Consider the following 24,839-nt stretch of genomic DNA (forward strand, 5'->3'; position numbering starts at 1 on the left):
TTTATATAAAATAGAGAACACAGAAATAGAGTAGAAGTTTTAGGTTAAGAGTTTGGGAGTAATTTGATGTGTATTTTAGTTGTGAGATTATGACTGACATGTTATGGACCAGACTGAATTGCTAGAAATATATTCATATTTGTTTATTAAATATGTTTAATTATATATTAATATTTATGTTTAGATAAATTATATTAATGTTGATATTTCTGTTACTATTTTGAATTATTCACATTAGCTATGTTGAATGTAGATTTAGGAAGCAGATAGGGTAGAGATTTCTGGTCTACCTCCCACCCACTTGTAGGAATACCTTCCATAATAGTCAATCATTACCTCTGATTGAATATTTGTGATGGAAATCTCATGACTTTATGATCAATCCACTATATGACATGAAAAAATATGATTTTTAAGCTAAACTCACTCATTTCTATCTAATAGAAGTGGTTGTATTTAAAAGTAAAAGTGGGTTGGGCAGAGTAATAAAAGACAGAAAAGCGATCTTTAGGAAGTTCACAACTTGGCAGAGGGCCTAGCCAAGGGTTTTAAATGCTGACCAGAGAGGGAAAGTTTAAAAGCCATGAACCCTATTGCTTCCCATGTACCTGGCATCACCAGATTTCCCCCAGCTGCCACCTTTCCAAGGAGCTCAGGAAACCACATAACAAAATAGAAAGGACTCAAGTATTTTGCCTTTTCATACTTTCTAGGATCAGGCTCAAATATTAGATTCAAAATCTTTTTTTTTTTTTTTAAATTTACTTATTTTAGGGAGAGGAGAAGGGCAGAGGAAGAGGGAGAGAGAGAATCCTGAAGCAGGCTGTACCCTAGGACCCTGAGATCATGACCTGAGCTGAAATCAAGAGTCAGCTTCTTCACTGACTGGGCTGCCCAGGCATCTATAGATTCAAAATATTAAGGTATTTTTCTCTGGTATCTGTTTGTTGGGTACTGAAAAATATTCTTACTACTACAGAGTAGTTTAGTACACTGGAAAAGGCTGAGGTCTATAGCCATATTGCCTAAGTTCATATCCTGCTGCTTCTACTTTGTTGCATGGCCTTGAAGATTTTAGCTAACTTCTCTGTTCTTCAGTCCTCATCCATAAAATGGGAAGAAAGTAGTACCTACTTTATTATGAGACCTCAGTATGTTAATATGTTCGAGGTACTTAGTAGTGTGCCTAGCACAAGGTGATCATTCAATATGGCTTTTATTATAGAAGCTACATATTTCACCAATACTTATATATTCTTATATTAACAAGTGAGGATTTAAATATTTCAATTGTTGAGAGATTTAATCTCTTTTTTTGTGTGTATGCAGTCAATACATTAGCAGTGGGTCAAAAGACAGCCACAGCTATATGAATTGCGGAGAAAGAAAGATTGCTTGCTTCCGCTGAAATATTTCTTTAATCTGATTCCCCAAATACCTAAAAAATGAGAGATTTTATTCCGTATTTAGAGAAAAGTGATTTAAAAGCACATGCCCTGGAATGCTATTTAACATAGTATATATTGATTTATGATAATGTATTAATGGTTGTCAGATCCTTTATAGTTTTTTTTTTTTTTTAAGATTTTATTTATTTATTCATGAGAGACACACAGAGAGAGAGAGAGAGGGGCAGACACAGGCAGAGGGAGAAGTAGGCTCCATGCAGGGAGCCTGACGCAGGACTCGATCCCCAGTCTCCAGGATCATACCCTGGGCCAAAGGCTGTGCTAAGCTGCTGAGCCACATGGGCTGCCCAGATCCATTATAGTTTTGAAAGAGGGGAGATGGAAAAGGGAACAATGTGAGAGTTAGGATACCAATGAAGAGGAAACAGTTGGAGAAGGGAAGCTGAAAGCACTAGAAGCAAGCTCGCTGTGTTATTTCGTTTCTCAGGTCTGTTCTATTTAGCTGCGTGTAAGTTCCCCAAGTAGTTTGAGTCCAGCAGAGCTGGGCAAATGTCTTCCTTAATGGGAGATAAGCCTGTGAATTCTTTGTGAGTCCTTGGCCTTTGCTGCCCTGGTGTTCTCTCCTGAGATACCTGGAACTTTTACATGATTTACTTTTACAATTAGATGAAAAAAGAAAGTGTTTTTGTTCAAATTTGTCATTCTGTGAAACTGAAAACCCCTCTCCTCTTCCCCCATCGCGTGGTCTCTCTTGCCTTTAAAAGCACCATCATCCTGGGCTGCAAATCAGCTTCTACTGACTGTCTGAACTGTCTTTTAAGTCAGCTATTGATCTTGGTAGCTATGTCACTATCTTGGTTCATATCTTCATTCTTTTTAATTTTTTTTTAAAAGATATTATGTACTTGACAGAGGAAGAGGGAGGGAAAAGTAGATTCCCCACTGAGCAGGGATCCCAATGCAGGGCTGGATCCCAGGACTCAATCCCAGGACTCAGATCATGCCCTGAGCTGAAGACAGATGTTTAACCAACTGAGCCAACCCAGCCACACCAGATCTTCACTTTATGCATAACTGACTCCTAACTGGTTTCGTGCTTTCATTTTTCCCTCTCTAAGGTACCTGTAAACAATCTTCTGAAACTTCCATTCCAGTACTTAACTCTTTATTTTAAAAATCTCAAATGCTTCCCTGTCACCTAAAGAGGAAATATCTATTTCATTAACATTTCTGACTAAGGTCATTCTTGAACCCTTCTTAGTCTGAGATTCATCTGTTGTGCCTTCTCACAACTTGGGTAGCAGCACTGAGCTACCAGCTGTTCTCTAAATGCACTATTCTATTTTCATACTGTTGTTTCCTCTGCTTAAAATTCTTATTCTTTTTCCAATTGTCCTTTAATCTTTACAGATCTTTCAGGACCCTGACCACTCTGTGCAGTTTTTCCTGACATTCCCGGTGGGATAGTTGTGCTCTAGTAGTGTGTTCACGTATTGTTTACCATGCTTCTCATATATATATATATGGTGTTTCCTCTGAGAGTTTCAAGAAGGAACAGACAGGATCTAAATCTCAAACATCAGTGTGTGGCAAACCATAGGTATTCAGTAATGTTGGTTGCTGGAATGGCTTGTACCTCATATTCCCCATCCCTGACTAAACACTACCTTCTAAGACCCACTTCAGTTTCCTTGATGGCACTCTCTCTGATTCTCTCACCCAGAGTGCTTTTTTTCTTACATGAAAAACTAGAAATTTCTTTATTTCTGTTGATTTGGCATTGTTTTCATATCTTATAATTTAAAAAGTCTACTTTTTCAGGTCAACTGAAATGGAATTTGTGTCTTCACTATCCAGAGATGCTTGTATTCCCCAGATCACTGTCTTATGTCCAGTAGATGCTTAGAATTATTTGCTGAATAGAGTTAAGCCAAGGAAAGCCAATTCTGAGCACAGCTTCTGAAAAGATACATATGACCTGAACACTGTTTGCTCCCATAATGTTTGATTTATTTCACTCCCATTTGTGAGGACAGAATTTTTTTTTTTAAAGATTTTATTTATTTATTCATGAGAGGCAGAGAGAGAGAAGCAGAGACACAGGTAGAAGGAGAAGCAGGCTCCATGCAGGGAGCCCGATGTGGGACTCGATCCCGGGTCTCCAGGATCACGCCCTGGGCCAAAGGCAGGCGCCAAACCGCTGAGCCACCCAGGGATCCCCAAAGAGGACAGAAATTCTAAGAGAAAAAAATACCTTTGCCAAATAAAAGTCATCAGTAATTCACACAATACCGGAGATTGATTAAATCAAATAGGTTTTCTGCTTAAATGTAGTTAATATCAGCATGGAGATGATAGAAAATAAGACAGAGAGGACCAGGAGTAAAGGAATTCAGGGGCAGCGAGAACTTGAGGTGAGGAGGTTTCTACCTGGAGATTCTTGGGTACTAGGATGGTACTTGGAGGGACTAGGTTATGAAGGTTGGGTACAGAAGGCAAAATGATGCCAATGACAAATGCTGCCTGTTTTGAATATTTTCTAGTGTTAAACAGAACTTTCTTCTTCCAGTCAGGCACCAGGCCACCAGAATTCAGTTCAGTCATGGTGATATTATGGTTTAGGCACATTATGGAGCAAACACACTTTCTTGGGGATCCTAATATTTCTTTGGGGGAAGTGTGCCCACATTTCACAAGTACTTCAACAAGTGCCTGGAGGGCCACCTGTTCTTCAGTGGGAGCTTTGCAAAATAAATTTATACACAATTGAATTATTGATGAATTCAGAGGATTATATTTAATGTCTAACATGAAAAAAAAAAAGTAATGGGGATAATTTTAGAAAAGGGAGAAGTTGAAAGAAAAAGGGTGGCCAAGAATTAAATCAGGAATAGAGACAGGTGAAGAACATTGGAAAAAACCTAGGTCAGAGTGCAATTGCATTAAGTCATTTAAATCACACCTTCAGTGATTAGGGAGGAGTTATCAGTTTATTTAGAAAATGGATTTAAAAAAATAGTAATGAATTCTGAGAATAGGCGGCTGAAAGGCATCAGGAGGCAAAAAAAAAAAAAAAAAAAAAAAAAGTCACAAGATATCCCCCTGGGAGATAGAGTTGGCAAAACATCTGATTTTAAAAAGTTTTAACTCTTCTTTCCAAGTCTCCTGAAAGACTGCAGACTAGCTTCATTTATATTTACTTCCTTAGAAAATATTTCAACGCTGCAAATTTTAGCAAGGAGACCACAAAGAGGTTACATACTTTTCCAGAATAAACACTACTAATTGTAAAATTTCATCAAATACGAATGAAGGCTTGCTTTATTTTTTTCCAAAGGTATTTATTTATTTATTTATTTATTTATTTATTTATTTATTTATTTAACCAGTTGCAAAACATTCGAGGAAAGGAACGGTCTCCTCTCCCTAGGAGATCCAGCTGTATGTTTCAGAGTTTCTAACCCCCCTCCCAGACCAGCAGACACGCAACCTGATGTGCATGTGTATTTTCTTCTTCTTCTCCTTCTCCTTCTCCTTCTTCTCCTCCTCCTCCTCCTTCTTCTTCTTTCTTCTTCTTCTTCTTCTTCTTCTTCTTCTTCTTCTTCTTCTTCTTCTTCTTCTTCTTCTTCTTCTTCTTCTTCTTCTTCTTTCTTCTTCTTCTTCTTCTTCTTCTTCTTCTTCTTCTTCTTCTTCTTCTTCTTCTTCTTCTTCTTCTTCTTCTTCTTCTTCTTCTTCTTCTTCTTCTTCTTCTTCTTCTTCTTCTTTCTTTCTTCTTCTTTCTTTCTTCTTCTTCTTTCTTCTTCTTCTCTTCTTCTTCTTCTTCTTCTTCTTCTTCTTCTTCTTCTTTCTTTCTTCTTCTTCTTCTTTTTTTTTTTTACGAGGTGTGTCAGCATTTTATCAACTTCTCAAAAGTGGCAATGGCCCTGAAAGGTTCCAATCTACGGGCCCGGATTATCCTTGGGAGCCCTTTTCGGCTCCCCACGTCCAGTAACTCCACGAATCCTCGGTCCTCTAACCTACCCTTTTTTCTTGAGACCTGCCGCGTGCCCCGAGCGAGGGGGCGGCTGAGTAAGGGCCGGGGCGCAGGGCGGGGCGGGGCGGGGCAGTGCGGGGCGGTGCGGGGCGGTGCGGGGCGGTGCGGGGCGGTGCGGGGCGGTGCGGGGCGGTGCGGGGCGGTGCGGGGTGGGGCAGTGCGGGGTGCGTGGTGCGCGGCGGCCGGGGCGGTGCGGGGTGCGCGGGGTGGTGTGGGGCACGCAGGTGGGTGCGGGGCGCGGGGGGGTGCGGGGCGCGGGGTGGTGTGGGGCACGCAGGTGGGTGCGGGGCGCGGGGGGGTGCGGGGCGCGGGGTGGTGTGGGGCACGCAGGTGGGTGCGGTGCGGGGCGCGGGTCGCGCGGTGCGGTGCGGGGCGCGCGGTGCGGTCGGGGCGGTGCGGGGCGGTGCGGGGCGCGGTGCGGGGCGGTGCGGGGCGCGGTGCGGGGCGCGGTGCGGGGCGCGGTGCGGGGCGCGGTGCGGGGCGCGGTGCGGGGCGCGGTGCGGGGCGCGCGGGGCGGTGCGGGGCCGCGGAGGCGTGAAGCGCGGGTCGCCCCGGGTCCCGGGTCGGCTCCCCGGGGCCGCGCGGCTGGGGCGGCTCCAAGTGCGCCGCGGACCGTAATCCCTCCGCTAAGCACTTGGCTCTCAGTCTCCAATCACTAGTGGGAGCTGGAGAGGGCAAGTGAAAAAAAAAAAAAAAAAAAACATCCAGAGGCAGCCGAGGAGCGAGGGGAAAAAAAAAAAAAGTCCCGCGGCGGCGGCGGCGGCGGGGGCAGGCGGCGGAGCGGCCGCGGCTGCCGGAGGTGGACGGCGGGGGCGCGGGCGCGGGCGCGGGGCGGGCGCGGGGCCTGCGCGGGGCGCCCGGCGGAGCTGCGGGGACGGCGGCGCTCGGGACCCGGGGCCCGGAGCTCGGCGGCGGGTAAGGCGCGGGCGGGCGCGCGGGGCTGGGCGAGCGGGAGGCAGCCGAGCCGGGGCGGCGGCGGAGCCCCGGGGCGGCTGCGGGGCGCGGGGCGCGGGGAGCGGGCGCGGGGAGCGGGGTCCCGGGCTTTGTGCGCGAGGCGCGCGCGGCCGGAGCCGAGACCCCGTGCGGGGCTGCGGGGGCTGCGGGGGCTGCGGGGGCGGCGGGGGCTGCGGGCGCACACGTGCTCGGGGCTTGGGCGGACGCGCGCCGCGGCGGGGGCACCGGCGCCCCGGGGCATGCGGCGGGGGCGGGGGCGGGGGCGGCGGCGGGGGGGACCCGCGGGCGCAGCCACCTGCCTCGGCAGCCCCCGGGGACTCCGCGTGGCGGCGGGGAGAGCGCGCGGGGCCGGCCCGGGGGCTCGCACTCGGCCCCGCGCCGCCGCCGCTGCCCCCGCTGGTCCCCCGCGGTCCCCCGCCGCCCTTTCGGGGACTCTCCCTCGCAGGCTCCCGGCGGCGCGGCCCCCCGCGGCTCCCTCTCTCGCCCCCGCTCGGCGAGCGTCCTCCGGCCCGTGCCGCGTCTGTCGGCCCGTCCTTCTGTCTGTCCCTCGCGGGCGGAGGGTCTCGGCCGGGACGGGACGGGACCCTGCGGGAGCTGCCCCCTGCGGCGTCCTGCCCTTTGGAGCCGGGCCACTCCCGCTGCCTCTGGGTCCCTCGTTTGTTCTCCGGGAGCGGGAGCTCCGCGGTTTCCCGGAGTCCCTAGGACTGCTCTGCTCTTAGTCACCTTCCCGCCAAGGTGAGGTCAGTGACTGAGCAGCCCTAGAGGTGCCGGTGCAAGCACACAGGAGAGAGCTGCCCAGGGGCCGCCCACGTAGGGGAACGTACCTAGGGCATCTGCAGCGAGGCAGAACCACCTGAGAAATGTTTCTTTCTGAATTGTGCAAACAAACACAAAAGCCCCCAATAATGAGAGGAGTCAGCTGCAAAGTATATGAAAATGATTTGGAAGAGCATTTATGGAAAGTTCTTGCTGCTCTAAACTGATGCCGACTAATATCTGTGTTTCTTACTGTATATTTCTAGGATCCTAGGGACAACTCGCCTAATTGTCGTCTTGGGGAAATTATGAGAAATGTCCTTTGTCAACCGGGACATTTGTTTTTAAGAAAATATTCGGTCTTTGTACTCTTATGCCTCTTTACACCCCAGTGATCAAGAAGAATTATTTTTAACTGCAAAGAAAATAGGAAAGGATTTGTCAGTGATTTTAAAACATGAGACATTCCAGAGATCAATAATTTCTTTGGAAAACTTTCACTATAAGGACGTTTTGAAGGATATTACATCTTAGTGAAATATGCAAGTTATTACACACTTAGATCATTGTGTGATGCAAAAAAAGTTTGTGTTCTGTAAGCAAATCATAGTAGTGATGGTTTTTTTTTTTTTATGGGAAACATAGCTGGGAAATTAATTGCTCTGATTTTCACTGTTTTCTTTAGTCATGCATAATGTACCTTTGTTTTTAGCAAAACACGGCCTGGGGCTACAAAACTTGATACAGTGTGTTATTTGTCCAATCTCAAATACCATTTAGAAAACCACCTTTTCCTCTTGGTCACGAGATAGAAGTTGATATGATCTCATTACTCATGTGCTAGGGTCTCCTGATGAATTTTAATGGCACTGATTTGGGATTTTAAATCAAAATGTTAGCTTTTGGTGAGTTAAAATCCTGATTTATGTCACGTTAGTGAATCATCACTATTTATAGGGGCTTTGCCACCTTGTCTGCCAGGTGCTGCACAGTATTTAGCCTGGGCAGGGTTGTCTGAATTCTCTGTTAGATAGTTGTCCCTGAGTGACGTGCTGCCTCTACTCATGACGTGTTCATATATGTCCCTCAGAATGTTCCAGTCATTAAATAATATTTATTAAGAGGAAATTGACTTAATTTTTTCCTCATAAACTTTGAAAAGTGTGTGAGATGGCCTGATAAAATATTTTTATTACAGTAAATGTTGATTTTATTATTTAAATGTGTAAGGTAATTTAGAATGTGATATCTTTTGGCATATATAGGACCCTCCAGTATTCAGCTCAGATTCATCATCCAAATCTACAGTTCACCGTCACTCACTCCAACCTGGCAACGCGTTTCCTCCTTTTCATATGCCCCCTTGTTTCTGCTTCTCCGGCTTCCGTGCACACCTCTCTCTGTGTTTACCTCTCCGCTGTCTGGTTGCTTGCTTGGCCTTCCCCACTGGGCTGTCTTTTCATTGAGGTAAGACAGTGTCCCATTTCTTTCTTTCTCTGCCATTTCAGTTGCCCAGTGCAGTACTCTAGGGTAGATAGTCAAAAAATTCTTGAGGGATGATTTGTCTGTAACTTGTGCTGCTGATTCTCTGTAGGTATCGTAGCTCAAGGGAAATACTACAGTGTAGTGTAATAGAGCACGGACTGAGGGATGAAAGGGGCTTAGAGGGCATCTCCTCACACACATCCATATTAAAGATGGAGAGGATGAGGCCTAGACCATTTGAAAACCTTGTTCAGCAGTAGACAATGAGGCCACAGTCCTTTCCCCTGGACTCCTGCTTGCCTTCTTTTACTAGAAGTGGAGAAATCTATTACGAGGAGCTAACAATTACTATCTAAACTCTGAAGATTTCTTCTCACGCTGACCCATAAAGTCATGCCTGAAACTTCCCATTTTGCAATAACTGGTAATCATTGGTTACACATAGTCATGGAGGTCATGTTTGTCTTCTAGAGCACTGATTTCTAAGTGCATGTACACTAAGCATTGTTTGGCGGGGGCTGTGTCATCTTGGGCAGCCTTTTTATTTCTACCTGAAAAGATTCAAATTCTCTGGATTAAATTTTCTCCTCTATAAATTTTTGTACATGTGTTGAATGGCGGGGGTGGGGTGGGGCAGGAGAGGGGGGTGTGGAGGGAAAGAAGAAAGGAAGTTTGGACCAGATTAGGGGCGCTTTTTGAAGTTTTTCTTCAGAGACCACTGGTTTAACTCCCAGAACAACTGCATATTCATCTGTTTTACATATCAGACTTCCCTGTGAGCTTTTGTTTGAAAAAAAGGATAACATGGTTTAAAAAAAGTCTTCAAGACCACTTTTCCAATCTCCCTTGCAGTTGTTGAACTTCATAATCAAGATAATTTCTAGCTTTTAAATCCAGCTATCTGGAGAATGGTTGAGAAAGTTATTAGGATAGAAGCAGAAGCTGATTTTGCCTGAGAGATAACTAATTTCAGATTTTCATATGCTAAATTTGATGTGATTGGCAGAAATTGAAGTAGCAGTGTTGGAATGCATAGAGGCACGTAGAATTCACAGGAAGGAGGGGACAGGGCTAGAAATAATGCATTTATTTATTTATGTTTAAAGGTTTTTAATTTATTTATTAGGAACAGAGAGAAAGAAACAGGCAGAGGGAGAAGCAGGCTCCATGCAGGGAGCCTGACGTGGGTCTCGATCCTGGGTCTCCAGTATCACGCCCTGGGCGGAAGGCGGCGCTAAACCCTAAGCCACCGGGGCTGCCCGAAATAATGCCTTTAAAAGACATTTCACTCTTAATAATTAAATTGAAGAAAACTAAAACTTATCAAAGTCTGGAGGAGAAATGAAGTTTTGGGAGTGGGCAAGAGGGAAATTTTGTTACTTCTGAGTATTAAGTTCCTCTGTACTATTAAGATTTTTAAAAAGGGTATTATGTAACATACATCAGGCAGTAATCTGTTTTCATGATTTTCAGAGCATCTACTTTACTTGCCAGTGATCTGATGAATGAATTACATTCATTATACTTAAATGTTTGAGTGCCTACTCTCTGCTTGGCATTATTATATACCTTAGGGACTCTGTATCATAAGAGACACAAGGTTATTGCTATCCTAGAATTTGCATTCTAGAGAGTGAAAGCAACTATGAACAAGCACATAAGTAAGATCATTTCCAGTAGTGAAGACTGACATTAGGAAAATACGACACGGTAGCGTGACAGCAAGTGGCTGGGGCTACTCTTCAAATGGGATGGTTGAAGGAGGTCTCTCTGAGGATGTCCCTGAATATCAAGAAAGCCGGCCCAGTGAAAATCTGAGAGCTCTTCCTAGCAGAGGGAACATCACAGCTATCTTCTAAAGCAGCAGCAAGTTGGGGACACGCTGATGATTGGATTCAGGCAAGTAGAGGAAATGGTAAGAATGAGGTCAGAAAGATAGCCAGGCCCATGGAATGAAGTATACATTTTATTCAGAGCATCTTATTAAACCACCTTGGAAGATTTTATGCAGAGAAGTCAACAAATATGACTTAGCATGTCTGTAGTGTGAGCAAAAATGTCTGAAGTAAGATGATGAGGGAGACCATGAGAAGGATCTAGCTGATAGTTTGGTGGTTTGGCTAAGGGTGGAACCCAGAGAAATTGATCAGACATTGTTCTTATTAATAAGAGTCCCTGAGTTGAATCATTACCCGCCCTGCTCCGCATTAATCTACATTGCAGCAATCCACTGGCTCAGTAGTTGCTTTTACTTTTACATTACAGACCTCAGTACTTCAGTTCTCCGATGTCACCTTCTTACCTCCTCCAAATACCTCCTGGGCTACAAGCCTCTCCACTCAGGAGCTGCAATGTATCCTGAGAAGTGCCGAAGTGCCGTGGCAAGGTTCTTTAGGGTTCAGGGTGATCTTTGGACTACCCAGGGATGCTTGATGCTCTGAGCTAACATCACTTCATTTATATACAATTTGCCTTCTGGTTACAAAAGAAAGGAAGTAAGTCAGAATTCCTCTACTAAGGTTTCGGTGGCATTTTTCTCTACCCTTCATCTTTGAAAAGGACATGCTTTTTTTAAGAATTTCATTGTGAAGTCTGCCTTGTTAGATGTGGATCTCACCCATCCTTGTATCCCAGTCCTTTGCAGAGAGCGAGTATATAGCAGGCTTTCGTAAATATTTGTGGAATGCTGTTGCATGCAGCCTCACAGAGGACCTATAGTTTTGATTCAGCTGACTTTATTTCTCTTGTCTTGCAGCAAGTATGTGACTACATGTGCCTTCAGGTTTAGAAGATAGTAGCAAGTTTGGAAATGATTTTTATTGAAGGCTCTGTTTCTTTATTGGCTAAAGGGAGAAAGATACAATCCCGTCTATCTCTTCAGAACCTTTCTTGCCTGGCTGTCTTGAGATAAACATTTTAGTCATTTTTATAGCAGTTATAGAGACATGGACTTAAACAAGTACAGACACATCTGTCACTAGTTAATTTGTTGATTTATGACTCTAAAATGATTCCAAGGAAGTCTGTAATGATGGTGCCTTTGTCTAAATTAATATCTTGTTAGAAATCAGTGAGTTTTCTCTAACGAATATATTTTACTACCATCTATAAAAGATAGTAAATTCTCAGTTCTTCTGGGAACAAGCTACTATTCTGTGGTCCAATAAACATTGAGCCAGAATAGTGCACATACTGGGGAATTATCCCCAAATCCTTCCTCTTTTACTGAATGTAGTGTTCTACTCAAGTGGGGTTGCAGACAACTTGGCATCACCTTGCTTTTAACCTATCTAGCAGTTCTTTTCACTGTTTCACTCCTTTTCAATTAGTCAGTAGTCCCTTCTGTATCTGGGCGTCTTTTCTTCCTGTCTAACTTCATTTTGTTAAAACCTTCTGCATGATTCCCATTGCCTTCTATGTCACAAGTGTTCTGTTTGCCCCTCCAGATCCACTCACAGCCCTTCTACCTTAGGCTCTCCCAGACAATACCTGGGTGAACTGCTTTGGTTTCCAGATGGCTTAGGTCATTGGGGAGCCCCAGCCGGAGATTAAGGGGAGGGTGGGGAAGAGGGTATGAATTCTCTTGGCTTCTTCCCTGTTAGATCAACTTGGGCTGCCTGTGGCCCTGCGCTGAAAGGCACAGCTTCTCATTAGGTAGGCTTTCTTCCATCGTTCTGTCCTTCCAGTGATCTCTGGAAAAGCCCCTTTGCTTTTACTACTCTGATTTACTGCACTACCCTTCGAGGTTCTTTTACACTCCTGTCTATACCTTATTAAATTGTTTGCTTCTAAATGAATCGTCTTCAACTTATCAGAAGTTTTAACAGTTAAGGTCTCATTTTCTGTTGATTCAGCTTCTGAAAGCCTTGGCCATCCTTACCACTGTTGGACTTCTGCTTCTCACCCCAACTTTTATGCTTCTATTCTTGCAGTGGTGGCATAGAAAACCTAAGATGTTATATAAATAATTCTGTCAACAGATTTATTAGTTTAAACGCTTAAATTGACTGTCTTCTGTATACCTTCTATATATGTAATTTGATTGTTTAATTCACTTTTTTATTCATTCATTAATGCAGTGTATATTTACAGAGTCAGTATTTGGGGCCAGGCACTGTGCAAGGCATTGTGGCTACCCAAGGGCAGATGTTTATCCTTATTTGGGATGAAGATTGGAGGGGGGCAGGAAATAAAAAACTAAACAATATTTACAAGTCAAGTTGGTGATTAGGATAAATAGGGCATAGTGGGAGAGAGTAATAGGAAAGATTCTCATTTGCTTGAGATCACAAGCACCTGAAAAGGGTGTTTCTAAGTGGCTTTTGCTGACCTGCATCTGTTATCCAGGCTCTTTATGTGGGAATTTTCAAAGCTTTTCCTAATGACACAAATAATAAATCTTGGTAGGAGTAGAAATTGCAGGTAAGCCTACAGTTGCCTTATGCCATTACCTAAAAGCAATATTTTAATATACATATATATGCCCTTTAAGAATTTTCTTATGTATCTTTATGTATTTTTAAAATCTCTTTTTTTTAAGATTTTATTTATTCATGAGAGATAGAAACAGAGAGAGACAGAGAGAGAGAGAGAGAGAGAGAAAGAGGCAGAGACACAGGCAGAGGGAGAAGCAGGCTCCATGCAGGGAGCCTGATGCAGGACTCGATCCTGGGACTCTAGGATCACTCCCTGGGTTGAAGGCAGGTGCCAAACCGCTGAGCCACTCAAGGATCCCCCTGTATTTTTAAATGAAAGTAAGGTCATATAGATTGTTATTTGCATTTTTCACTTAACCAACACCATTTTATATCAGTCTATTCATTTTGTTTGTTTAAAGATGTTATCTATTTATTCATGAGAGACACAAAGAGACAGGCAGAGACATAGGCAGAGGGAGAAGCAGGCTTCCTGTGGGGAGCCCGATGTGGGACTCGATCCCAGGACCAGGAATCATGACCTGAGCCAAAGGCAGACACTCAACCACTGAGCCACCCAGGTGTCCCAGTCTTTTCATCTTAAAACTAGAACATTTAATGTATATAACCTGATCGTTAATGATCACTCTTATATTTATTAGGATTTTTAAAAAGTTAGATAGGCATGAAGAAAATGAACATGGCCAGTAATGCTACCATATAAATAAACTTTGGAAATTATGAGTCTCTTGGAAGTTGAGAGTATAGAAATGACTTAAGTCGTGTGGATTTTTATTTCATCAAAACTCTTTTGAATTATATCTGATAAAACTAAATGACAACAGAGAGGAAAAAAATTAAACTTCTTTTGTTTAACGATTATTTTATAGAGGTTTTTAGGCCTAACAGTGGTTTGTTAGTGAATGTCAGGTGTGTAACCCAAGAAGGATCCCATGGGCATCAGCAAAGCCAACTGGTTAACTGTGGGGACTCTGGAGATTGACTGGTTTTGAATCTTGGCTCTGTCGCTTATTAGCTGTATGAACTAGCATTCCTCAGAATATACTTTGGGGAAAAATTGATATAAATAATTGATGAAACATTTTACCAGTCTATTGTCTTCTGAAAGAAAGGGACCAATCTTGTTGTCAGAATTTTTCCCTCTAGGTGTCACACCTATTCTAGAGAAGGAACTGAGTTCTTGGGGTTTTTCTCTTCCCTTTTTTTCTTTTTAAAAGTAAAATGAGGGGATCCCTGGGTGGCGCAGTGGTTTGGCGCCTGCCTTTGGCCCAGGGTGTGATCCTGGAGACCCGGGATCGAATCCCACGTCGGGCTCCCGGTGCATGGAGCCTGCTTCTCCCTCCGCCTGTGTCTCTGCCTCTCTCTCTCTCTCTCTATCATAAATAAATAAAAATTTAAAAAAAAAGTAAAAGTAAAATGAGTATTTTTCTTATCCAGAGAAAGACTTTTTGCCAGCCCCTCTGGGGCTTATTGAGCTCAAAGTTTATGGTGTACAATATTTTCTAGAAAGCTACTTACTCTTATTTTTTTCTAGTAGTAAAGAATGTGTATTCATGGATGTGAACTTGGGGAATACAGGAAACTGTAACAAAATAAAAATCACCCACTCTGCTACTACCCAGAAGTAGCAGTTATCAATGGCCACTATTTCGGGTCTTTTTTTTCTTTTACAAAATTGGGAGCATAATATAAGATTTTTTTTTGTCTTGCCTTTCTTGTTTTCACTAGACTTTATTTACTTAATATTCTTAATCCAAGAAGTGTAGTGATTTCTGGCTTTCAGATGAGTGGTAATCTACATTTCAAAAGAGCTTCCTTTCTTCCTCCCCAAATTCTGTGGCCAGAGACAATATGAAAATAAAATAGTGTATCTAGAATGAGTTTCTCTCTCATTCGGAAATTGGAACCACCTGGTAAGCAGTTGGCAAGCCTTTTTAAAAGACCTGGAGTAGGTGACCTCAGGTTGCTTCATTTTTATGAGTCATTCCAGTGTTGTAGCCAGCAGCCAGATGGACGCAGAAGAATTCATGACCAGGCTGCTCTGGAGGCATTACTTACTCATCCTGAGTGACTGTGAGTGAAGTTATATAATCCTGAGATTACTAGGAAATGTTATCCAGGGAAACCCGAGTTATCCAAAATAGGTTTAGCTATGTAATTTTTAAATGATAAATCTGTTTCCTTCACTGCATGTTGGAGGTAGGGCTCTAATAATATACTAATACGGAGGACAAGCGGTGTCCCTCAGTGTTTTATCTTATAATTTTGAGTGGGAAATAATGTTGTATTTATATGATAGTATGTGAAGACTTGAGCACCTCTTTCTAAGTTTTAATCCTAAGTGATGGATTTATGCTGTAGTGCTTAAAATATATCTGCTTAAGAAGTCCTTTTTCATTCAGAAAACTTTTCAACGATTTTGAATCCTCATCTCACTCAAGATTAAATCAGTCACTCTAAAACACTTATCTTTAATATCTTTAGCAAATGAAAATATTTAAACTCTTTTTTTTAAAGAGGAAAACCATGCTACACTGTTTAATTGAATTAAATTAGCTTTTCATGGAAATTTACCTAGGAGCTGTTTCTGGAACCAATTTGGAAAATGATCTTTGTATTCTGTGGCATTTATGTCTGATTATGTTTTTCTTAGTAATTCTCAGTGGACCTGATTCACTCCTTGCTTCAGTCATCAAACCCTTGTGATTTTTGTAGGCAAATTAGGCATTTCCTACCCCATAATTATGCATATTTATGGAATAATGTATACTTCTTTAAATACAGATGGTGTAAGAAATTATTAATTCCATGACTTAAACTTATTTAAATTTTATCATTTTAGTATCCTATAGAGTATGTTAAGGCTAAGATAAGTCATATATAAATTAACTTCTGAAAAACATTTTGTAGAATTTAAGTTTTGGCCCCTTCATCAATAAAAGCAGGTGCTGTTGTTTGTGAAAATGGCGGATGATCCAAAATTTCTTAAAAAAATATGTCATCTTGGGTCGCCTGGGTGGCTCAGTGGTCGAGTGTCTCCCTTTGGCTGGGGTCCTGAGGTTGAGTCCCACATCGGGCTTCCTGTATGGAGCCTGCTTCTCCCTCTATGTCTCTGCCTCTCTTCTCTGTGTCTCTCATGAATAAATAAATCTTTAAAAATATACTTATATTGCCTTGAAACCTGCATTTCAGTCATATCAAAGATTTTGTGCACTACATTTTCTACATTCTCTTACGTTGTAAACTGTTGTTTTTGAAAGCTATGAAGAAACTGAAAACTGCTTAGAAAAATTCAAGTTTTCAAGTTTTTTAGTTGTAAAATCTATTCTCGTGATCAATAGCATGGGAACATATTTTATATGCTTTGGTACAAGAGCTATAACTTAATGCCTTTATTTTTTGTTACTTCATGTCTAAAGATATTCATATTTCTTGTTACTTCAGTTTAAAGATATCCAAAACATATTTAGCTTTTAAAAAAACTTCGCTCTCTCTGCCACAATCTGGATGTTAGAATTGCAGCTGTTTTGGGAATACATGAATGCTCATTTGTGTTCTTTTTACTCTCCACGCTTTTGTCTCTCTCTCTCCCCTTCATTTTTTCTGTCACTTTTGCACTTGATTTGAAAACATCATTTCTTTTGGATCCTTTTTCTGGACCAGAGGGGTTAAAACATTGTCATTTCTAGGATTCTGAACTTGTAGAGAATTTCTAAGGTTCTTGCTAGCTTTATATCTTTTGATTGATTGGAGTTTTGACTAAGTTAGCATAATTGAAATGATGATTTGATATTCTGTAGACATAATCTCAAAAAATACTTTAATAATATCATAGACTGATAATAACAGCAAGATAAATTTTTCTTTTGTATGAAATCACTTAACTATAATTCCACTGAATATTTTTATGAAATGTCCTTGTTTTAAACAATTAAGCAATGCATTCTTATAGCTAAAACTAAAAATGGCCTAGGCGCCTGGGTGGCTCAGTCAGTTAAGCATCTCACTTTGGCTGAAGTTGTGATATTGGGGTCCTGGGATAGAGCCCCCAAGTCAGCTCAGTGGGGAGTCTGCTTTTCCCTCTCCCCACTTGTGCTCACTCACTCTCTTTCAAATAAATAAATAAATCTTTAAAAATATTTTTAAAATGGCATGGACATATATAAAATATATTGTAGATATTACTTGGATCTAGGCAATTTTTATTCCTTTATACAGTCTCTGGTATTCAAAACTCAATAATTGCATTTTATAGATTTTCTCCGAGTACTTTGTAGCTCCTATTTTATTTGAAATTTCATGTATTTATAATTGTGGTTTGAAAGCTATTATTATATATTAAATCTTTTTCCTGTAACTCTTCTAGTATGCAACTTGAGTTATCATGAGGTTGTAACTTCCTTTTTCGGCTCATCTCTCTTAAACCTGGAAGGTGTAATGCAATTTAACAATAATATTTTATAACTGTAGTTGTGAATAGTGTCTTTATTACAAATGGAATTATTAAATATTTATGCAATATGAATGAACTTGATGCTGTACATGTCAAAAGAGAATCAAGCCTTGCTCTAAGGGGAAAGGATGTTTAAAATTACAGATGCTACACTATCGAAAAATAAATGCAGAGCACAAATAGATTGCATATGGGAAAGACACAATGAAAAGCTGATGAGAATCTTAAGTGCCAAGGTGATTCAGTCTTATTTTTTCTTTAGGCAATGCCATTAGGGGATGTGTTTAGGGAAGGCTGGGGTTGGTGTTCTGTGCTTTTAGGTTTAAGAGTCAGTCTTCTATTCTCCAAATACCTTACTTTTTCTCTATAAACTGCTCTTTTTTTGAAACGGATTAGAATTTTTTAGTTCAACTTCTTGGATTTATATTTTATTTCCAAACCAGATTGTGAATTCTTCTTGATGTATAGCAGCAGTTCTTTAGCTCTCTTTTGGCCTTGTTGATACTTCCCGTCATTGTATGGAGCCCATGAGTCTTGACATCTGTAATGTTTCCTTGTGGACTTCACCTTTTTAGGCTGACAGGATGTTCATCTTTCTTGTTTTTCTTAACAGGACTCTCCTGTGGTCAACTTGATCATCGATTTTTATTTGCTTGGATTTTCCTTAGCTTCTGAATATGGTTTTTCTTTTTTTGGTGAAATTAGAGTTGTAATTTCTTCATGCAGCAACAGATATTTTTGGAGCACTAGGCTGTTTTAGACTGGAACTGCATGTAGTATTTCAAGTAAAGGTGAACTGTGGTTTTAAATAGGATGAAAACTGTGTTTTTTGTTCTTGAGAAATGTTGGTGCCATTGTTAGGTTTGTTGGGATGTGGGAACACATTAATGTAGTGACTTTTAAGCTCCTTTCTATGATATCTAAGGCCCATTATTCTGAGAAGTACAATCTGTTACTTCCTTCTCTACATGCATACCCCTATAGTTTTCCACTTTGACTCTTATTTGATGTTTTTCCCCTAGTAACTCATAAAGTTTTGGACATCTTATGAGTTATCCCATTGACTTGGCATTTCACGTACTGGAAAAAGGATCTTTTGCAGACCTGGAAAATTTAATCTACATTTCCTCTTCTACATCACTTATAAAGATGTTAAATAAGACCATGTCCAGCACCTTCCCTATTTATAGTTTTCCTGCCAAAGCAGTGCCATTTTTTTTTTTAAATTTTTTATTTTTTTCACTGTCTTCATTTCCCCAGCAGAAGTTCATGTAATCCTCTGGTGACACTTTTCTTTTTAATAACTTTTGTGGTAGTACCTCATCAAGGGGCTTTAAAAAAATAGATGGATTATATACACTGGTTTTTCCCTTGAGGCTCCACCCATCTTTTAATTTGCCGATACTTGATTAGTCCTGAAGAAATTCAAAGCTAGTGCCACCCCCCTTTGTTTGCTAAATTCTTCAGTGCTTTAGCATATGTAAACCTCACAATTTGAAAGACAGTGGATAAGATAAAAGAGGTGAAACTTAGTATTAATGTGGGTGGTTGAAATGCAATTATATGTAAGCAAGCAAAAAAAGAGGTTACTGTGTTTATTTCTTCTGTTCCAGAGATAGTAGTGATTATCATCTCCATTTAGCAGGTGAAGGAATTTAAGGCACAGTAAAAAGTTCAGCAGGTGGTAGGACTTAATCTAGACTACTCTGTATCTCACCTACAACTGTCTGATTCTAAATCCTTGCTTCAATGTTGAAGGCTTGTTAGAACCAGACGTTGTATTAGTTACTGATAATACAAAATGACTGGCACTCAGCTCTGGTGGCCTGAGTGAAACTCCTGAGGGAAGGAAGAAACCTATGCATAACACTGTATGAGACAGTGATTACATGTGGAAGGTGCTGTGCGAGCATAGAGAAAGGTTGACTGTTAAAGAGTTTTCAAGATAGAGACTTGGGTTATTGATCATGTCTTCAGAGATTGATAAAGACAAAATATTGAAAAACATTTCGAATCCTAAATGGTATGATGTCTTTCCTCCCTTCCATATGGAACATTTCTATACAGAGAGAACTGACACTTTTTCAGAGCAAAGTTACTACCTCTTTAGTAACATTGATTTGATCCACATGTTCCTGTGGGGGGGGGGGGAGGGGGTGGGGAGGGAGGGCAAAGGAAATGGATAGAGGGTATTCAACATGGGTTAAATGTAATGACATATTTTAGTGAATTTGGGAAATCCAATACCTCAAATAATTTGCTAAGGATATAGAGGTACAAATGATGAAAAATCATTTAAAAATTATCAATTTATCTGAAACGATGTAGTTAAATTTAAAACCTTATTTTGAAGGAGGCACCATAATGTATACCTAATAGTAAACTGGACTGTGGGGTTTGGCAAAAGTTCAGTTGTTGGGAGGGACCAGAAGGTATATACTAAAAACACAATAAAAACCTTCAAGGGGAGTTTGATATCGAAACTTGTGTAAATCCTTTCTTAAAATATTGAAATGGGCTCTAGATCATCATCTGTAAAGAGATACCACCTGTATTTTCTCTTCCCTATTTTGATTTGTCAGCGTGTGGTAGAGTGAAATAAAATTCCTGCAGTGGTTCTCCAGGCTGGTGGTTCTCCACACTGGTTTGCAACCTGCCTAAGTGGATGTTATCTTTCAGCCAGTCACTTTGCTTTATATCTTCATGCACATCTTTTCTAGAAAGAATTATAAAACTTTCTTTGTTTGAAGCACAATACAGTATGTTTTGCAAGCAAAAATCCAATGGGGTATTTTGGCTATGGCCATGGAGTTTAGCTGAGGCAGTTTTTTTGTTTTTTGGGTTTTTTTTAAAAGATTTTATTTATCTACTCATGAGAGACAGAGAAAGGCAGAGACACAGGCAGGGGAGAAGCAGGCTCCGTGCAGAGAGCCCAATGTGGGATTCCTCCCGGGTTTCCAGTATCACGCCCTGGGCCAAAGGCAGGTGCTAAACCACTGAGCCACCCGAGCTGCCCTGAGGCATCTTTAGTGTCCAAAATAACCAGATTAAACATGTATTTTATGTGAAGCCAAAGTGCTATGAGGAGAGCAAAATCTAAAATCGATTTAGGCATTATAAGGAAAACAGTAAATTTAAAAATTTTAATATTACAAATACCAAATATGTCTTAAATCAACCCATTTTTCTAGTCCAGTGATCACCATTTGATTTTTCAAAGGAGTTTAAATATTACAAAACCATACTAAGCTATAGTATAATTTGTAACAAATAGAAAGCTTCCTTAGTGACTCCTTATATTCCAAAATACAATTTTCCCATTATGGAAAATTATATTTATGTTGAACATAAATAATCAGATATTTGCTTCACTAATGACTTAGATTATTTTAAAATCATGTTACTGGGTTTAACGACGCGACCTCTGTTCTGTGACCTTGTGTATTTCTGGAGGCTTGTTATGCATGTCAAGGGTATTTCCTTTTATTTGTTTTAATTTTACCTGCCATTTAAATCATTGAATGACCCTTTATAATTTTATTATGAAACCATATAATAAGGAAGGACTAGTTGATTATTTTTTCCTTTAACTTTCATAATCTCATATAATTCCAGTCTTCTTTGTGTTCTCATTTCTCAGGTCAAATAATTTTTGTTTCTCAATTTCTCATCACAGTAATGGATGAGATAGACTAATATGTTTCAGTGCATTTATTGTTCTCATTTTAGCATTTTACATCTGTTCTCTCTTTCAGGGGAGGAAAGCAAGTAGTTTGTTGAAAAGAGCACACGATTGGGAGGCAGGAAAGGCCATAATTAGTTTTGGAACCTTAGACTGATCACTTAAATAAAAGATCGGTCAAGCTCTGGAAGGTCTTCTGGCTCTGAAATGCTGTGATTCTATAACCCAAATGGGCAAATCTTATCATAGTTAATAATTGTAGTATGGCATTAGTCTCTTTAGATAAGGCACCATAACTTGTATGTTTGTCTTTTTTTTTTTTTTTTTCCTTCTCAGGGGTTTTTTGGAATTTCAGGGAAAAAAGAGAATGTTCACAAATTAAGTCCCTTCCAAACATTATCACCTTTGAGATTTTATAGTTCTTTCCATGAGAGACTGGTTGATATTTAAAAATCATATATTTATACTGTGCACCATTTTACATGCTTCTATAAATCCTTTCCTTGGAGTTGCAAATAATTTTGACAACTAGGCTGTAATACTGCTGCAATCACTACTATACTGCTTTTTTTAAAAAAAAGTATTTTCTATGGGATGCCTGGGTGGCTCAGCGGCTAAGCACCTGCCTTTGGCCCAGGGCATGATCCTGGAGTCCCGGGATCGAGTCCCCCACATCGGGTTCTCTGAATGGAGCCTGCTTCTCCCTCTGCCTGTGTTTCTGCCTCTCTCTCTCGCTCTGTGTGTCTCTCATGAATGAATAAATAAAATCTTAAAAAAAAAAAAAGGTTGGATTCAGTTTCCTGCTTGGCTGTATTGGATTGTAAGGGCTAGTTTTACTAGAGATAAAATATGCAGAGCCTGCTAGCAATAGAAGTTTTTCGAACTGCAACTTTTCACTAATCAATGAGATGATTCCTGTGCTTTATTGGTTATCTTTGTTTCTGTGACTGCCTGTCCTAAGTATTGTCTTTTAAAATGATTTTTAATGTAAATGTTGAAACTGAGCTACATTGAGATGTACAGTTTATGCTGATTCTATGAGAAGTTACTGCCCATTCTATTCCCAAAATATTCTTTTTCATGCTGTTTTAGGATTGATTTAATGTTCAGATTCCTTTAGAACATTCAGGCAACTTGATATTATACTATTTTCAAGTTGGTTAGTACTTTCCCTTTAAGAACTATATTTTCATCAGCAGTCAACTTTATTATTTTTATATATGTCAAGGTTTCAGTGATATTTTCTAGATTATCCATAGCAAATTTTTAATCCCAGCATGCTTCTGTGTAACCTTTCCCTATACTATGCCAGCATGTATTGTAAGAATCTATACAAACAAGTGTATTACACTTACTCAGTTGTAAAATAAATTTGAGGGAACAAATAATCAGAGACCCTAAAAATTCATCCTGGAGCATTTGTTAATATAAAGCAGGAAGCTTCCACTGAAAACTATAGAGTTGATTGTTTTACATGAAGTATTTGTTCTTATGAGAAGGGAAGCAAGAAAAAAACTGAAATTCTTAAGAAATGCTGAAAATGCTGTTTTCCATAGTAAATGAATTAGGGTTCCTGATACTAAAATTTTGGAATCAGAAATGAGAATGAATATGCAACAGAGGAAGGCAAATCCCCTTTATATGGACCATATGGACTCTTTTTTATTTTTTTTAGAAGTTGGATTGAAAAATATCTGATTACCTTTATGCCCAACATGGATCACTTCATCTTTCAATTTCTCATACTGATGTTATTCTTGTGCTTTCCTTTACTTTTGAAACCTAATTCATAGTTAATTTTAGAAAATAATTCTATTAATCCCATTCAACTGGACTCATTTTTTCCCATCTCTCTGCTTGCACCCTCTTCCGTTCATTTGCACCCTGCACTGTATCTGTTGGTAATAACTAATTCCCTGAATTGTTAATGTGATGAGCATCCTCCCCATTTTTACTGTACTGACTGCCAAAAACTGTGTTCTGTTCCTCTTTTCCCCTCATATTTCATAATATGGAATATAACACCCCAAAGTCTCATGGTTAGTGTCAATTGATTTCTCTATTTTTTATGACTCTAATCTTTATTTCTTTGTGATTGTGGAAAATACCACATTGGGAATATGTGAAAACCTTAGGATTAAAACAATGTCATTTGTTGTATTTGTTTTAAAAATACATTCTGGGACATGAAATAGGAAAAAAAAATTCTCTACTTTGATTGAAGCTAGTGTGGATGTTCTATGCTGAATTTTGGTGGTAGATCTCTGGGTTTGTATCCTAGCTCTCTCACTCAATGTCCTCTTCTGTAAAATGGGGATAGTAGGGGCACCTACTAAATAAGGACGTTGTGGGAAGTAAATGAAGTACCTGGAGCTGTACCTGGCATACAATAATTGTTCAGTAAGTGTTCATTCTTCTCCTATATTTTAGGGGCCTTTTAAGTGGCATTGGCACTCAAGCTTACTTTATGAGATTTTTATTTATATGAGATTTTTCCACCAAAATAGAATGAAGAAAATTTACAAAGTTAATTGATCAGTATTTAAGAGAAAGCTTTCTTAAGGAGTGTTTCCAAATGCAAAATTTTTTAGGTCACAGATATTCATATTAAAATACAAGTGTCTAGTTAGAAACAAAAAGCTCTTAGAAACAAAGTTATTTCCTTCCTTTTTTATTCAATTTGGGATTCTTCCATTTCTATTTCAAATGCTTCTAAAAAAAAGTTTACGTAATGAAATAAGAGGATAAATTCTATGTTTTTATTAATTTGAATGATATTTTCCCTTGGATGAATTATGAAAAGTCTGGTTAAGTTTAGCATTAGTGGAGCTTGAAGAGATGTTAATATTAAGCAAGTGTTTAGTTGCATGACATGATCAGTTTACACTGATCCAGAACCTTAATTAAAGTTTTATTAAACTGTGTAAACCATGATCCAGTTTGGATTTGAAAGTAGATAGACATCTGTTTCAAATATTATTACTACAGTTAGAAATTAATAGCCTTTTTCTCTGAAAGTCTGCATGTTTCCTTTTTGAAACTTTTGTTTCTGTCTTCTCACTATTCCCTCTATAAACATTTTTTTGAGATGTTAAGGTTATTTTAAAAATCACATTCATAGTCTTTTTAGTATCTATACTAAAGAAAAGCAGGAAAGTGTTTGGAAGTATTTTATCGAAGAACAATAAAACAAGAGTCCTCTTTGTTTTTTGTTAAAAGCAAATTTCTATGGTGATGCATTAGAAGCATTTAACATAGCTTTCTTGATATAGGACCTTTGTGCTCTCTCCCTCCCTCTCTTGCTTTTGTTCTTTATGAAGTGAGAGCTCGTTCTAGCTGAATTTTGGTATCATTTTGCTCACTTAACTAGTGAGTATGAAGTGCCCTCATTTTCATTTTTTCTTTCTTTGCTTCAGTGAGAAAATTCTTCACCAGACACATATTTCAGCTAATTGTATATATGTTTTACCCTCAGTTCTGGAAAGAAATCTTGAAATCATATTTCACTCAGACAACATTTAATATTATTTAAAGAAAGAACATCAGAATTTAATTTTCTATCAAACCATGTTCACTAAAATGGAAGGAAACAAAGCTTGTGATATCCCAAAGTTCAGAATTCATTCATTTA

At 40.0% G+C, this 24,839-nt stretch overlaps 1 protein-coding gene across 1 annotated transcript in view; it reads left to right on the forward strand.

The window, feature by feature from the left end:
• The first annotated feature begins 6,301 nt into the window (after positions 1-6,301).
• Positions 6,302-24,839, forward strand: part of BMPR1B (bone morphogenetic protein receptor type 1B) — a 397,985-nt gene continuing 379,447 nt past the window's right edge. Inside the window, exon 1 of the mRNA XM_041759650.1 lies at positions 6,302-6,357. The gene's annotated coding sequence lies outside the window, so the exon portion shown is untranslated. The remainder of the gene's footprint in view (positions 6,358-24,839) is intronic.

This window comes from Vulpes lagopus, chromosome 6 (genome assembly GCF_018345385.1).
Source record: "Vulpes lagopus strain Blue_001 chromosome 6, ASM1834538v1, whole genome shotgun sequence".
In the NCBI taxonomy this organism is placed as follows: Eukaryota; Metazoa; Chordata; class Mammalia; order Carnivora; family Canidae; genus Vulpes; species Vulpes lagopus.